Source organism: Stegodyphus dumicola, chromosome 6 (assembly GCF_044657685.1).
Source record: "Stegodyphus dumicola isolate Sdum_Otavi_A_Nest chromosome 6, ASM4465768v1".
Classification (NCBI taxonomy): domain Eukaryota; kingdom Metazoa; phylum Arthropoda; class Arachnida; order Araneae; family Eresidae; genus Stegodyphus; species Stegodyphus dumicola.
The window spans coordinates 112,163,504-112,180,872 of NC_140773.1; the positions used below are offsets into that span (position 1 = coordinate 112,163,504).

Consider the following 17,369-nt stretch of genomic DNA (forward strand, 5'->3'; position numbering starts at 1 on the left):
AACTAAAGTTATACGATTTGTATTTCGTAAATTTAAAATACTTGTACAGATGTTTTGTAATTAATTTTTAAGAACTTCTGTACTTGTATAGTGTTATTATTATGGTATTATACTTTAAGCAAATATTCTAAATAAATTTTACTGATAGGTCTTTTGTTATTTACATTAGTTGTATACTGAAATTGTATACCATTTTTATTTCCAATGATCTTATATTTTTCCTCACATTCAGCTATGTTAGTTTGAGGTATTTTTTCCCCATTTTTGTTTGCATTAAGTCCAAGATTATGTAAAATACAACATAATTTAGAATTAAATCTTCCTAAAGGACAAACGCAAATATTTCTTTAACTGCTAAATGAATTCAGTTCCTTCAAGAGTATCAGCTGAGAAATTTCTCCCAAGCGCTTTTTGAATTTCTTTTACATCATTTGCACCTCATTTTCCTTCAACTATAGACACCTTTTTCTTCACTATTAAATTTTACATACTTTTCCTTAATTTTGTTCTTTTTTTATTTACTTTTTTTTTAAAATTTAAACCATTTTGGAAGATTTTCAACTTAATTTTCCTCTCCTTCAGTTCTAGAGTATTCTTCCACCACTAAATGTATGTCTAAAACTTCGACATACTATTTGTTAGTGGCAATTTGTATTTCATTTGCTAAATAAACTGATGGAATGAGACTTTTGTGGATCTTCTTCATGACAAACGAAGTAAATTTGAGTCATTTTTCCTTAGAAACGATCTCCAACAAGAAGTTCTTTACCAGGTACATAGCTTTCAAGAACTCTGCAGTAATTAACCCTCTAATCAATTTAATGCCATATTCTTCCATCATTGTTCTATAAATCTTACATTCTTTTTCCTAGTTTTGTTTATTTAAACAAAAGGGATTACTTTAACTTCGTAGTTTTGTTTATTTAAACAAAAGGGATTACTTAATTAAATGCTGAAGTGAATGTGTAACAACCCATTGTTATTGTCACTGTGAGTTACAGGAAATGTTCAGTTTGTTTTTCATAAGCAATATATGACTTTTAAATTCCCTGTATGCTGGGTGTAAAATAAACTGTTGAATCAATAATATGTAATACATCTAAGAAGAAATCAGTAATATTTAAAACTAGTTGCGAAAGCTCTTGATACTTTATATTATTATAATATTAATACCATCAGTGCTTTTAAATCAATTCTAAAGTTTTTTTATTATTTTTTTTAAATGCAATATTTTACTATCTATAACATACACTAATGTTAATATAACATCAGCCTTGCTTTCTTATTAAAGTAATGATTATTAAAATATACTAGTGTTCAAACAACCACATATTAGTATTTCTAAAGCTTAATATAATACAAGTATTAAAGCTCAATAAATGTGAATAACGTTAAGAGTTTAAACATACACACCCAGGAATTTAACATAAAACACATAAAATCGATGATTTAATTACATACTATGTATAGTGTAAGGTAAAATAATCACGTATTGCTGATATTAAATTTTTAATACATTTAAATTCTAATAAATGTAATTCTATTTCAAAGTAACCTCATACAAAATTAATTGATCAATTATTAGACGCTCAAAAAGTGTCCGTTATGAAACTTTCTAGATTCCAGTAAAAAGAAATTCTCTTATTAGTTAAATGCCTCTTCTTGGCTATGTCTTTGGTTCATGTAAATGCTTCTTCTTATTTTATATAGATTTTACACCCACCAGAAACCTGTCTTTCGGCTCTTCAAAAAGTCTTCGATGCAGAGTTTTGCGATGTCAAAATTGGCGAAATAAATTATATGGATTCATAATTTAAACGTTAGTAACAAATCATAACAATGATTATCAATCTTGTAATTCATAATCGATTTTTCAGAATTTTATTTTAACAGCAATTTACTATGACAAATAAAAATCCGAAAGAAAATTTGCTAAGCAACTAAAATTTGTAAAGAATGACATTACATTTCGTAGTTAAAAATGTGTAAGGAATTACGTAACATTTCATAAAAAAAAAATCAGGAACTGAAATGCTGAAGTGAATGTGATAAATCGTTTTCGCAATCGCTTTGTACTCCTTTCTATACTTTCAGAAATCATTTTAATTTATTCGCAGACATATTATTGAATGATTTCTTCTAAATTTTTACCGCATGATGAAAGAAAGGAAGAAGAAATAATATTCATATAAGAAATATATGAATGTATAAGAAACAAATAGCATTGGTTCACTCATATTGTGATATCTGAGAGAAGACTTGATAAAATATCTACGCGAAGAAATCTACAGAAACACAAAATTTTAATTTCGGCAGCTAGAGTAATGAAATCTGAACAAATGTATAAATAAACGATCAGTACTACCGATCGTGTTAACATCATTCTTTACAGTTCGGCATTCGTAAAACAAATCGCTGTTGGATATCTGTGTACTTATATTTATAATGTTATTGACATAACCCGTTCTGAATGCCCTTTTTTTATTTATTTCTCCTTACCCGCTATTTTTTATTACCATGTAGAAAGTCAAGCCGTTCGTTTGAAGATAAAAGAATCTGATTGGCCGATGAAGTAGCAACTTCGGTTCTCCGACAAATTCTCGTTTCGTGTGTCCCATCGTTTTCTCCACTTGTTGCTCCAACTGCTTTCCTTCTGGTTTTGTTTGTAATTCAACTGACGTAATAGAATCTGCTTTATGAAAGCGGTTTTTTCGAAGCTTTGGCAATTACACAGTAAAAGTAAAAGTTTATTATCGTACCTCACCTAATTATTACTTTTTAACGCTTCCAGCTTTCTAGATATAATTTTAAGCCCAGTTATTTGTCATGAGAATCAGCTTTCTCAGTTTCCCAGCTATAAATTGGTTCGATCACACGCGTTTTTTAAAGCTTCTATCCACTCCTAACGTGAATACAAGTTAGCTTTTTCTAGGAAGTCCTTTGTAAGGAACTTTGAAGGTTCTTTCTACCAGAGTTCAGCGATCTTTACTCTGCCACTCGTATTAGCATATGTCATAATAAATTTTGATATATACCTCTAAACAAGATCAAGCAAACAGCGGAATAGCAACGACAATATATTATCCAGCAAAATAAACATTGAGGTTTAAATATGAAACTCCACGCCCCCTTGGAATAAGCAAAATCAGCAACTATTAATCATAAAAAGGGACTAGTGACCAAATTAAAAGAAATGATAACTAAGTATACTTTTTTTACTGCTATCATTTTAAAAGATTTAATGAAGGTATTTGCCACTAGATATTGAACTTGTGCCCGAAATCATGGCATTGTGAGAATAAGTTACTTCTTTTTATCAAACGCTCTCAGGCCTATCTTCATTTTACAAAACCCATTACCTTTGCACAACTGTGATGTCATATGGAAATCTTTTATAATTATTTACAGACAGCTAATTTGTGACCTCTTTCTTAAACCACTATTGTCAACGATACTCTGTGTATCTAATTTTTGGGTATAGTAGGCAATGTTAGATGCTGGAAATTTAAATTAAGTAAACCATGTTGAAATAGATATTTTATTAATCTATTTTGGAACTTAATATAAAGTACCGGCTGTTATCACGTTAGCTTATAAGGTATTTTCTATCTCCTTTTTGCATGCTTTCGTGGTGTAACGGTAGCAAACTCGGTATACTTGAGGAGTCCAGGTTCGATTCCCGGTGAGAACACTGCTCATTTTTCCTATTTCCTGCTTCAAAAATTATCTAATGTCTCTAGAGTGGAGCCCGAAATAAAAGGTGGTGGATTATGATTCTTCACCACCAGGATTTTGCCACTGGGTCCCCTAATAACCAGTCGCCCTTCTCCCTCCTTTCTGCCTGCCTTCGTGGTGTAAGGATAGCATACTCGGAGTTTTCTAGAGGTCCAGGTTCCAGACCCGCAGAGGACATTGCTCATTTTTCATCCTTCCTGCTTCAAAAATTACCTAATGTCTCTACGAGCTTTAATTCGCATTCATGTCTTAAGAAAAATACCTGAAAAAATAAGCATGTATAATAACATCAAATATAACAGGGAATTCAGAATTGTATTAATTCTTATTTAAATTTTAAGTTGATTTTGGGGCTTTACTTATCATTAAAAGAGTTTCTAAAATGCGTAAAAATATAAAAACAAACACAAAATATTTTTAAAAACTTCACTTATATCCGCATATTTGGCAAAAACTCAATTTATATATAAAAAATACATCTTTGAAGAGTTCAGGGCGTACTTGGATTAGTAACTGACTTTTGAAAGCATTTCAGGGAAATTTACCGTGAGAAGGACATCTTCGCCGTTATTAGCCCAAAAGGGCGTTAGCCCAGAAGGGCTATTAGGTACTCAAAACGGCGTTTTGCGTTGCACTAAAAGCGTTGTATCACATTTCAAATTGTTGCTACCCAATAGTATCGCCTTGTATTATATTTAAAGAAATTAAATAATGAAGAATCTGCATGAATGTATGTATGTTTCTCGCATTGTGAAAAAACATCAAATTTTGAATGCGTAGTCCTCTACCCGAATATGAGCCCAAATATAGAATTGAGAATTTGTTTTATTGTCTATTTCAAAATTTTGCAAAACTTTAACGAATTTTTGATTAACATCTTTAATGATGTCTGTACAAAAAAAAAAAAAAAAAAAAAAAAAAAAAGAAAAGAAAAACGAGGCTGTCATTGAAGGCACACAGAGCACGAGACTGTCTATTGAAAATTCTAAAGATATGCTATTTTGAAATATTTTTAGCCCAAATCCTCTCGAAACGTGTGTGTAAGTGAAAAAAATCTGATGTGTATACCACATGACTTCCTTGTACGGAATATTAAATTATACGCATTTTTTCTTGCATTTCATTTAACTTATTAGATTGAATAAAGCCTACTTCGCCGACAGCGTATAAACCACAATAGAATAAATGCATTCTTTAAAATTCACTTTGTTTACCATAGCGACACTCTGGCGCTAGGTTTACTTAACAGTATTATATTTCCTTCATATTATAACTCAGAATGCACAAAATTTATATCATTTAAAGAATTATCTAATCGTTGCCACATGTTCCATTCAAATACTATAATAAAGCTAGAACGATGTATAAAAGAAATTAAACAAACAAAACAAAAAAGAAACAGTTTTTCACAGACGATTGAGTATCTCTCATTCAATTAATTCAGTTTTCACTTCGCGACAAGGCAAAAATACATAAAAACTCAAAATATCTGTATTAAAAATTACGAAGTAAATCTTAAATACTTATTTCCTCGAAAAAATTCCAGAAAGGATTAAGCATGATTTAATTGGCAATTATTTTTGTGTTGAGAAGCTTAGTCTCTCTAGATTGGCAACAAATATACAATTCTGCTGTTTCAAATGTAAACAAATATGTCCGCCATGTTATTTAAATCTTAACCGAAAAACTTTAACCGGAAGATAAAAACAACATAATTCAATCATTTTTAAAGCAAAAAAATGTACAATTTACAAACATATAAGAGTAAAGAAACTGAGATCACTGAGCCGGGTAACAGAGTGGATATATTTATAAATATATTTATATACGTTTGGCGCGGCCGATTGAAACCAAAATACGAGGTGCACATCTACATGTTATAGTAGTCTTATATACAAAATTTCAACGTTCTGAGGCTACTCGTTTTTGAGTTATGCGAGATACGTACTTACGCACGAACGTACGTACGTACATACGTTCGTACAGATGCCACGAAAAATTCTCTACAGAATTCATTTTAAAGCAGTTTTTTATTTATTTTTTTTTTGGAGGAAAAGAGTCTTTTATTCTGTCCTTACGTATAGATATCACGCAAAAACATCGTTAAATTGCATTCGAAAGCGGTCAAAGTGGATATTTTCGTTGAAATATGCTGCCTGAAGCTTTTCGCGATTACAATACTTCCTTTTTACTTCGTACAAAAAGTAAAAACGCCCTTTTGGACATAATACAAAATCTGAGAACTTTAAGATTTTATTATTATTATTTGGTTATTTTCTATGGAAGTCAGTTACATTGAGACACGTGAAGTAACATGCTAAATCACGTCACCAGAAATTCAACCACAAACGAAACAACGGGATTCACAGCTGCCGTTTATTACTCAAAGAACACATATTACTAGTAAAATAAAAAGACGTATTTAAAGTATCTTTTGAAAATTTAACCAATTATGATGATGTAAGTTAAAAGGATATGTGATAAAAATTGATGACGAGCGGGTCTCTCTCTCTCTCTCTCTCTCTTTTTTTTTTTTTTTTTTTTTTTAATTAAAGCTGACGCACTTTAAAAAAAATAGAGAAGATGAAGAAAAAACGTGGAATAAAATAGCATAAGCTTCGAGTATTATAAGTCCCACTATAAACCGTATAATTTTGTGCGGGAAACAAAATTTGTCAGATAAATAACAAATAAAAATACCTGCTGTTAAAATAAAATTACACAAACATTACCCAGTTTTATAATTTTAAGTATTAATTATTAATTGACATTGAAAATTTTCAAGCCTAGGATTAGTATCAGAAATTAATAATATTAGTTGCCATGCCAATTGTCTGTTATATTACCAACTTTTATTTGAATTCCATACGTACTTAGTGCATTCCTTCATTATTCTCCGCCATATTCGTTTATTAATAAAACTAAAACGCTAATATGTCAATGCGTAGTAAAAGAATACTTTAAAATACAGGCTTGGACATATATTTTACATCTAATATGGTCTTAAGCTATTAAGACTCTATTTAATATCGACTGAAACTATTAATATTATATCTAATATCGATCTAACTCTAATATTATATCTAATGGCTAATCTAATATTATATCGAGCGATTATGTCTAACGTCGGCTTAGATTATTTAAAAATAACCTAAGCGCATATTAGCAGTTATTTCTCCTTCTATGTTGCCATATAAGTATATTTAAAAACCATTTCCATATGTATAAATATTACGTAAAATTAAATTCCATACGTATAAATATACGTATAAATTATTCCATACGTATTAAATTTAAAATTCAGCACATCAGATATAAATGAATTTTTTGAATTATTTTGTATTATTCGTAAGTAAAAAATTTATAAATTATGTTATCAGATTCGATTAATTCTTCCGGAAGGGGCGGAGCAGAGGCGCATACTATGATGATTAGTTATAAAACTGTACCTAGGCTTTCCATGAAAATTACCTGTAAAAGTATCTTCTGTTTCAATTGTCTTCGTTTCGTCTATTTGTTTCGATTCTTTATTTTTACAGCTATTTATTTGAGCTATTTAGTTTGTAACGTTGCGCGCCTCCAACTTGCACGCAACCAAGAGGTGACTGTGAAAACTGTATAAAACACAGAGTCTTGTGAAGGGTTTAAGTCCCTTTTTATTCAACGTAAAAATTACAATTGCGTGCTCTTGACGCTCACAGACTGTGCCAACTCGGCAGTCAAATAAAAATAATAACCTGAAAAGAAACTAAAGACAAGACTCTAACTACGAGGCTCTCTAAAATAACTAACTCACCGCGTTTTACAATACCGCTGCTAATTCAGCAGACTTAAAGCTCACTTGGACGATTAACACTACTTCCCGCCAAGCACATAGGCCGAAACGCGGGGTTCTTCAATTTCTCGCTAACTACCTCCGCGCTCGTGAAGTAAGAATATCACACACCGAACTCGTTTCCTTCCTATTTAAATCATAATACTTCCGCTGATAATTTAAATGCTTGCGCGTTCTACTCAAATTTACATATTCTGGCATTGGCAGTTCCAGGGAAAAGTAAGGCTTGACAGGAAAGATAGTTTAAACTTAAAATAAATGTTAGTTAAAATAAATATAAACCCTACATTTGCCGCTGCCAGAATTTGGAAAACTTGGAAGCAGGTCCTACAAACGACCTGTTGTAAGTTTCTCTAATTCTGAACTAACTGGCGAGAACCTCGTTTACACAAAAAAAAAAAAAAAAAAAAAAAAAAAAAAAATCTTAAGTAACAATTTGTATACTAAAATTCTGTTGATCGTTATAAAGCTCTCTTCTTACAGCAACTTTTCCTGGACTTCATCAATCAATCTTGGTCTTTCCTTCCAGCATCTGGAAGGAATAAGTATCAGTATCTTTCTACATACATTATAATTTACACTTTCTTGACACAATAAATTTTTGTTTTTAAACGATTCGTTTTTCTTAGTTATTGCTTACTTCACATTCATTCAATTTTTCAAGCATTAATTTAACTTTACCCTGGCTCTCCACCGTGTGTGGTGTCAAACGGGAATATTCGTGTTTTAGTCTTACAACACTTCCCCTAACCACCATGATTTGTTAGAATTCAACGACCAAATAGACACACCTTACTCGACATTCTACAACTCAATGAGCTACTTTAATATTCTTAAAAATTCAAATGTAGGTGGAGAACCCTACAAAACACATTCATTCTAACTTCCCCCTCATTCATCTTTAAACATGCAGGCTTTCGCTCTAAAGCATGACTTTACAGTTTAATACTTAAATTTTGACTTCATTGCTTTTAAGCATTCACTTTTAGCATCTACAATTTTATGCTTCTAGACTAAATTCTACTTTTACATAACATTCAAGTATTTACGTACATTTACAAAATTTTTATACATATGATTTTTACAATTTACCATAAAATGAATAAGAGAAAATAAATTTTTACTTTACTCATTCTTCGCCAAGCTGGCGGCACTGAAACTAAAATTCTTATTAATACAAGAATACGAAGTTATTTTTATCTTCGGCCAAATTTTGGCTTTAACATAACAGAATTAGTCTTTCGACCAACAGAAAATGCTTGTTTTTAGCTTTTACACTTAAAGAAAATAATACTTTTGCCTTAGCTAAATAAAGTAAAACAAAACTAAGTCTCAACCGAGACATATTGACTTTCGTCAAAACATAGAACTTCGTACTTATGCATAACATTTCGGAACAAAAGAGAAAAAAATTTATAGAAGGTTTTAACTTATCTTTGAGTTTTCGATGCTTGAAACTCCGTCATTCGTTTTTGGCAATATTGCTCCCAAGTTAGAGGTTTCATGGATGTCAATCTTCTCCTTATTGATCTCCGAGTGTCGTCCACGTTGCTTTTTCTTTTGCGTCCTCTACATGCTGGCCTCTTGGCGGAGTGATCGTCTGGTTGTTGGCATTTCCGTTTTTCCCTGGGACGGCTGGTCTTAACGTCCTCCGGTCTGGAGTCCTTCTTGAATTTCTTTTGTTCCTCGTATTTTTGTGCCTCCTGTTGCCGTTTCAGTTTCCGGAACGGCGGCCTTGCTGGCACCTGACTCTGTGGCCGTGTGCGCGTTCTCCTTGATGTATAATTTTTCCTGCAATCCTTTGTAGGTGGTGTTTTTCTCTTTACCACGGTTTCTTTACCCGGTTCATCTGTATTTTTGTTTTTCTTAAACGCTGGAGTTTGAAAATTATTTTTTCTTTTTGATACCGACGTCCGGATTGTAGAAGGGCTAGGTCTCTCTTCAGTTCTCTGTTTCTTGGGTGGTGGAATAGTTGTTGTTGTCGCTGGACCTTCTACTTCGTTTAGACTTCAGTCCTGCAAGAAACTTTTAAGGATTTCAAAATCATTTGGCTTATAGTATTTTTTCACCTGGTCGGGACTTACTTTACAGATTTCCCCTCTCTCGTTCTTAAGATATAAGACTACTCCTTTGATTTCCTGAATTACATAGGGGCCTTCAAACTTTGGAGCTAGCTTTGCCGTAAAATTGTCTGGGGCACTTGATAAAGAAAATTTCCGCTTCAATACTTTATCCCCAACTTTAAAATCTGCTTCACGGCGTTTTCTATCATAATATATTTTCTGTCTATTTCGTGCCGTATCCGAGGTTTTAAGCGCCTGATCAATCAACTTTTGCACATCTTTTTGTTTAAACTCCTGCTCTCTTTGTTGCACAAAGAATAATTTATCTAAAGGCGTAATTAATTTTCGGCCTAAGAATAATTCTGCTGGAGTTTTTCCCGTAGTATCATGATGTGCCGTTCTTAAAGCATAAGCTAATTCATTTATGTAGCCATCCCAGCGCTTGTGATGTGTGCTCACGTAACTGCGAATTATTTTTACTATTTTTTATTAACTCTTTCTGCTATGTTAGCCTGTGGTCTCTACGGAACCATTTTGATATGGCGTATGCCAAGTCCATTGCATATGTTTTCAAATATTTGACTAATGAATTGTTTTCCGTTATCGCTAATGACTTTTATCGGTGCACCGTATTTTAAAATGTATCTGTGTAAGAATGCATCTGCGACTGTTTTGGCTGACGCGCGTCTAAGTGGAACAATTTCTGTCCATTTTGAAAAATGATCTACTATTACTAAAAGAAAACGATTTTTATTTAACTCGCTCTCGGGGAAGGGACCAAGGAGATCTGTGCCTAAAATTTCATTCGGAAATGTAGCGCGAATGCTATTTAAGTACCCGGGCGGGCTGTAATTAATATCATTTATTAACTGACATTGATTGCAGGACCTGACATACGCCGTTACTATTTTGTATAATTGCGGGAAATATACCGCCTCGCGTATCCTTTTTATAGTCTTTCTGACCCCTAGATGGCCGGCTGTTTTTGCTTCGTGCAACTCCTTCAAAATGCTTAATCGAAGCGAGGCTGGGATGACTGGTTTATACTCAAGATTTTCGTTTGTTGTTTTCGTATAAAATAATAAATTATCTATTATTTCATAGTTTTTTGCTCTATTTGTTATCGCATCGATATCTGTGTGCTCGAAGCTTTCGGGGTCTTTCAAATAAGCATAGATATTTCCAAATTCAGGATCAGCTTTCAGTTCAGTAATGACCGTATCTCTAGAATCTAAAATTTTTGAAGTCAACACAGCGCATTTAAGTTCATTTCCTTCATCGTCCAGTTTTATACGAGAAAGTGCCAGCTACATTGTTTTCCTTACCCGGTTTATATTTTATTGTGATATTATATTCTTGGAGTTTTAAAGCCCATCTTATTAACCTGGGCGTTAGGTTTTTCCCCGAGTAAAGTCTACCAACAGCCGCATGATCCGAAAAGACTGTTACTGGCGATTTGCCGAAATAAACTCGAAATTTGTGTACAGCCATTAATACGGCTAATGTTTCTCTTTCTGTAGCTGTATAATTCCTTTGTGTCTGATTCAATGTTTTACTAAAAAATGCCAGCGGATGGTTATTTTGCATAAGAACCGCACCCACCGCATAGTCTGACGCATCTGCTGCAATTTCCAGGTTTTCGTCCCCCTCCGGGAATTTTAAAACAGGGGCATTAATGAGCGCTTCTTTTAATCTTTCAAAAGTTGTGTTAGCTTCCGCTGTCCACGTAAATTTAGCCCTTTTTCTTTTGATTACTAAGAGTGGTTCAACAATATTAGCGAAATCTTTTATGAAAGATCGATAGTAAGAACATAACCCAAGGAACGAAGAAAGTTTCTTGGCGGTGTTGGGCGGTGGGAAATTCTTAATAGCTTTTATTTTTGAATCTTGCGTTTCTATACCCTTTTGCGAAATTTTATAACCGAGATATTTAAGTTCTTTAGTTGCGAACTTGCATTTTGAGGCGTTAATTGTAAGACCGGCCTCTTTTAATAATTTAAAAACTTGCTCTAGATCATTAATATGTTGTTCCAGCGTACTACTCGTTATAATTATATCATCTAGATAAATTAAAGTTGATTTTCCTAGGACAGGCTTTAGAACAATGTCCATAGCTCTCTGGAATGTTGATGGGGCCCCACACAACCCAAAAGGCATGCGTAAAAATGCATAAGTGCCCGATTTTGTTATAAACGCGGTTTTATGTATATCTTCGGGTCTCATAGCTATTTGATAGTAGCCAGACGTTAAGTCCAAAGTAAACATATATCTTGTCGATTTGATCTGTCTAATGATCTCGTCTATAACCGGCAAAGGGTAAACTGGAAATTTGGTAATACTATTTAGTTTTCTGTAATCAATAGCAAACCTCCAAGCCCTTTTATCCGAAGGAGGAAACTCGTTCTTTTGCCTACATAGTACGACTGGACTCGCGTACTCACTATTTATGGGCGTTATTATTTTATTCTTTAACATCTCCTGAATATGTTCCTCGATGATTACGTCTTTTTGTTTGTCATAGCGATAAGGTTTAGTCCTACAAGGTTTTTCGGCATTTAATTGAATCTTATGCGTTACTATTTGGCAGTTTCCTGGTTTTTCTGAAAACAAATGAGAAAAATTACTCACCACTTGCTGTATTGCTTTCCTTTCATGGTCATTCAGATGGCTAAGGTCCAATTGCGGTGTCTCCACAGGTTCCACCACCCTCTGGTCCATCTCCAACACCACGGAACTATCTTGAAAATTTAATTTGGCCCTCGCGACCCTTAAAAACTCCATACCTAAAATAAGAGAATGTTGCAGATCTTTCACCACAAAAATTAATACTTTGAGACTTTCCTCTTTTACCTGTAAGTTTAATGATAATTTCCCGATGCAGTGACATGTTTTTCCTTGCGCCGCTATAATTTCCGTATTTTTGGTTTTAAATAATCGTACCCTATAAAAATTCTTTTTGAAGAAATTTTCACTCATAAAATTTCCTTCTGCTCCTGTATCGATGAGGGCTTCTACTGGTACATCGCCAACCAGGACTTGTATAATTGGTAGCTGTGAGTTTTTTACGATGACCGTATTTAAATGTCTATTTGAGGGTTTTTTTAAAACTTCCGGGGTCTGGACCCTCCCTTTCACAGGCCCCTCTACTCGTTTAAAGCTTTTCTTTCAATCTGTGTCTTCTGGGTACGCGGATGCTTATTTTCAAATTTTCTTTTTGGGCCTTGACCTTCGAGTTTCGATGCGTTAGCTTGATAGCTTTTTCCCCCATAAGAGCGATTTCCATTTCTGGTTTCCTCCTTTGAAGATTTCCTTCGGGTACTTGGAGAATATGTTTCCCTTCTCGCTTTTTCGCTATTCTGCGATTTTGAAACTTCACCGCCAATTCGAAGAGTTCCTGCAATGTGCTTGGGTTTCTAATTTCAAAGTAGTCTTGAACAGCGGGTAACAATCTTGGTAATAATATTTCAATAATCTCCGCATCGGGTTTCTTTCCATACAGCATATCCGTTAGCTTGATTTTTCGTAGAATAAAGTCCGTCAATTCTGCTGTATCCCGTTGATAGAAACTATATAGCTCGGCTTCCAGCCGTGCGCGATCTTTCACTATGGGGAAGGCCTTTACTAACGATTTTTTGAAATTTTCAAATATATATGTCTGGCTTCCAAATTCCCCTAATAAAAATTTGCCTATGTTTTTCCATCATAGCGCGGCCTGTCCTCTTAGTGCTGATGTGGCGATGGCAACTTTTTGTCTTTCGGGAACAGGGTAGAGCTGAAAGTGGTTTTCTAGACCTTCTAGAAATACCGCCACCGAATTTTTTCCGTCGAAATGGACGTTTGGCTTGATTGACGCTCTCAAAGTCTGGACCAGGTATCCAAATCCTTCTAACTGGCTTGTCATTTCTTGGTGTTGTCCAGCGGCTTTCATCCAGTTTTCGGCCATTTCAGTTCGATAAGTGTTCGGGCGCCAATGTAACGTTGCGCGCCTCCAACTTGCACGCAACCAAGAGGTGACTGTGAAAACTGTATAAAACACAGAGTCTTGTGAAGGGTTTAAGTCCCTTTTTATTCAACGTAAAAATTACAATTGCGTGCTCTTGACGCTCACAGACTGTGCCAACTCGGCAGTCAAATAAAAATAATAACCTGAAAAGAAACTAAAGACAAGACTCTAACTACGAGGCTCTCTAAAATAACTAACTCACCGCGTTTTACAATACCGCTGCTAATTCAGCAGACTTGAAGCTCACTTGGACGATTAACACTACTTCCCGCCAAGCACATAGGCCGAAACGCGGTGTTCTTCAATTTCTCGCTAACTACCTCCGCGCTCGTGAAGTAAGAATATCACACACCGAACTCGTTTCCTTCCTATTTAAATCATAATACTTCCGCTGATAATTTGAATGCTTGCGCGTTCTACTCAAATTTACATATTCTGGCATTGGCAGTTCCAGGGGAAAGTAAGGCTTGACAGGAAAGATAGTTTAAACTTAAAATAAATGTTAGTTAAAATAAATATAAACCCTACAAGTTGCATCAGTGATTTTATAGCTTTCTCTATGTGTAACATAGGTATAAGTTAGTTTCCCTTAAAAGATTCTCCACAAAGGCCTATCTGCCCTTGGGTAGTCTATTAACGGCAACAAGCAAACAAAGAAAAATTTCCGTTTCTAATAATTATTAAATTTTTATATAACTGTCGAGAAAACGTATTAAATTAAAAACATATGTTACATATATGTTATGGCAGATAATAGGGAGTTCTTACTAGTAGACAATAATTCATTCTTAAGGGCATTGTGTGCTGGAATATATATTTCCGTGCAATTGTTTTATAATTTCATTTCTCTAAAAGTGATTCAGAGTTTTTTCTGCATTAAAATTTCAGAACTAGTTTCCGAACAGAAAAAAAGAATAGATGTAATATATATTACATAGGTAGTCTCTGATTTCAGATGCATCTATTAGGATATGTATGTGATGTATATATTAAGGAATATAATAAGTGTTATGTTTCACTTCCTATATTTCGGTTTTATGACGACAGAAAGAAGTTGTTGTTGAAGTTGAATTTGTTGACATAAACCTACCGTAACCTATCAATTTTTCGAGATAGCAATATACGTTAGATATAATAATAAAAATATACATACGATCAAGGATGCAAAACAGGGTGCTCCAGTTTGGTAACGGAGAAATATTGCCCGCCACTGTCGGATAGATACGACCGCTGAATACTGGTAGTTCGACACGGGTTTAAATACTACCGAATGTGTTTCGTTGAAGCCAGCATGCCTCCATGAAACATCGGTGACGCTTTTGTAGTATTCTTCCACGTGAATACGAACCAGCTTCTTTTAGAAGATTCTCTGTGAAGACATCTCTCCTCCTAGGCAAACAGTCCAAATGTGTTTTGAAATAATCTAATAATACCAAGAATAAATTATAGAGAAATATGTAACGAAAAGAAACTGTAAGGTTGAAACTTCTAATATTATGATTCTAACCTTCAGAATATTATGATTGTTTAGTAATCAAGTATCCTTCGCTGGTGTATTAATTTCCACTGATGCATGCTACAATAGGCTATGTAAGCCTCGTCCTGGGTGCAGCACGTTGAAAATGGACATAACTTTTCTTGACAGCATGAAATTGGTACCAAGGCGCGAATGTCTCAATAGTAAAGCTCATAAGTGTTTGAATAAAAGAGTTCATATAGAAGTGGGATGTAAATTCGAAGGTAGCGCCGAGTATCATCATCAAGTATAAGTACCACAACAGTCGATAAATGATAGCGACATTGGATGAATTTTTGCTATTATTTTCATTACCAGCACTATTGTTTTCAGTATTCTTTCGATCGAAAATTATCGGTAACTAATAGATTTCCTTTTAACAGTTTGTGAAAAGCATGATCTTTCATAGTAGCATCTCCGCTATTAATTCTTTAGGCTCAGTGTGTATAGTATGTGTTTAGTATCTACACATTAATGGTGAGCTGCCGAAAAATTAAATTTTTTCTGTGTTTCAGGAAAATATTCTATGAATCATATGAAAAATTAAAAATTTCATTTTAAAATAGGTTAGTGCTTATTTATGTACGCCTACTACCAGAGAACATTGAATAGCTCAAGGAACAGATCAATGTTGCAATGATGATCACTGTCAGGATGACGCTGCAAAATGTGTGGAACGAGTTCATTTACTGCCTGGACCGTGTGACCCAGGGGCGCACTTATTTTCATACACCACTCATATTTGTACATGTAATAATTTTGAATATATGACGTTTTGAAAATGAATGATTTTTTACGGTAGCCCAGTATATATACAATCGACAACAGTAAATCCATTTTATGTATATTACCAATATTACAAACACAAATGTAAAGTTTGAAGCCTGAAAGTTATGTGTGTGAGACACTGAACCATTGGCCTACCTCCAATCAAAAGATGTGGTGAATTAATCGAAAAGTCGAATTTTTAAGGAGGAAGATAATTTGCATTTTAGACACTAGAGCAAGGTGATGTCGATTATCACTACTTATGCATAGAATAGTGATAAATGTCAGTACTTGTTGGGAATTTCATAGAATTGCTTATGAGCCAAGATATTTAAGATTAAAAAATTACTTAAAATACCCACTGCAAAGAAAAGATTTTTTTTCCTACAGCAGTGCTATATTTCTAGATTATCGCTTATTAGTTTATGCCACTTCCGCTTAAAAATTAGACGAAATAAATCAAAATTATGGCTTATAATAAAAGAATGCGCAAAATGTTTGATTCTTTTCAAAACAGGATTTGGTAAACTCAATGACCACAGTATGCAGTCGATATTGCAGAGAAGAGTTCTGAAGTGATGTATCATAAGAAAATAGATCATACCTTTTTTCCAGATTCCAACTCGAGATTTTTGGACAGTCGGACAGTCGGAGGCGCTGCTTCTTACATTTCAGAAGCACTAAGGAAAAACGACTAAATTCTTTACAGACACACACACACTCCTTTAATTTAAAGTAGACTAGAAAAGAGCCAGATGATGTAAGTTGACTAATCCTGGTTTGGTGACCAATTATCGCGACTGTTTTTTTTAATTTCATTTTTAGCTGTAATATAAAAGGGGTTTTTAAATAAGGTATCATATAAAAATATAATCATTACCTTGACTGGACTCAAATTCAGAACCTTCAACCGAACTTATCTTCTAATATTAATTACCTTCAAGCATAGACGAAAAATAGCCTAATCCCTAAAAACACGAAATTAATTAAAAGTCAAACAAATTTAATTCGTACTCGGTAATTTAGAGAAAAAACGGTAGATTAAAAATTAATTGAAAATATTGTTATTTACGAAAGTGACTTTTTATAAATATACAGCATTCTAAATGTATAGAAATAATTTACAGTAAATACTGAATAATAAACTAACGGAAAATAACTTTTTTTTATCCACCTTGAAAATATTAATGAATGGTAAAGCCATAAAACTTATGACATGAAATATTTATATACCTTGGAAAATTTATTACTATCATTTACTAGTTGAAAAATATTGTTGAATATCCTTCTTGCTTCTTCAAAATAAACTGGTCCCCAAAAGTGAAACAATTTAAAATTTTCCAGTAAGTTGCTTCCGAAATAAATAAACAAATAAATACAATAAAATAAAGATCTTAAGCTGATTTCTAAAACAAAATCAAAAGATATGAATCCAATACATTGATCTCC

General features: G+C 33.5%; 2 protein-coding genes across 6 annotated transcripts in view; one reads left to right on the forward strand and one right to left on the reverse strand.

The window, feature by feature from the left end:
* The window catches only part of LOC118201700 (caspase activity and apoptosis inhibitor 1-like), a 689,338-nt gene that overhangs the window by 431,790 nt on the left and 240,179 nt on the right, over window positions 1-17,369 (reverse strand). Inside the window, exon 2 of one of the 5 annotated variants that reach the window (XM_085818824.1) lies at window positions 16,801-16,888. The exons of the other annotated variants lie outside the window; for them this stretch is intronic. The gene's annotated coding sequence lies outside the window, so the exon portion shown is untranslated. The remainder of the gene's footprint in view (window positions 1-16,800; window positions 16,889-17,369) is intronic. 5 annotated transcript variants of the gene reach the window in all.
* LOC118182083 (uncharacterized) overlaps window positions 1-17,369 on the forward strand; it is a 362,084-nt gene that overhangs the window by 4,562 nt on the left and 340,153 nt on the right. The window lies entirely within an intron of this gene.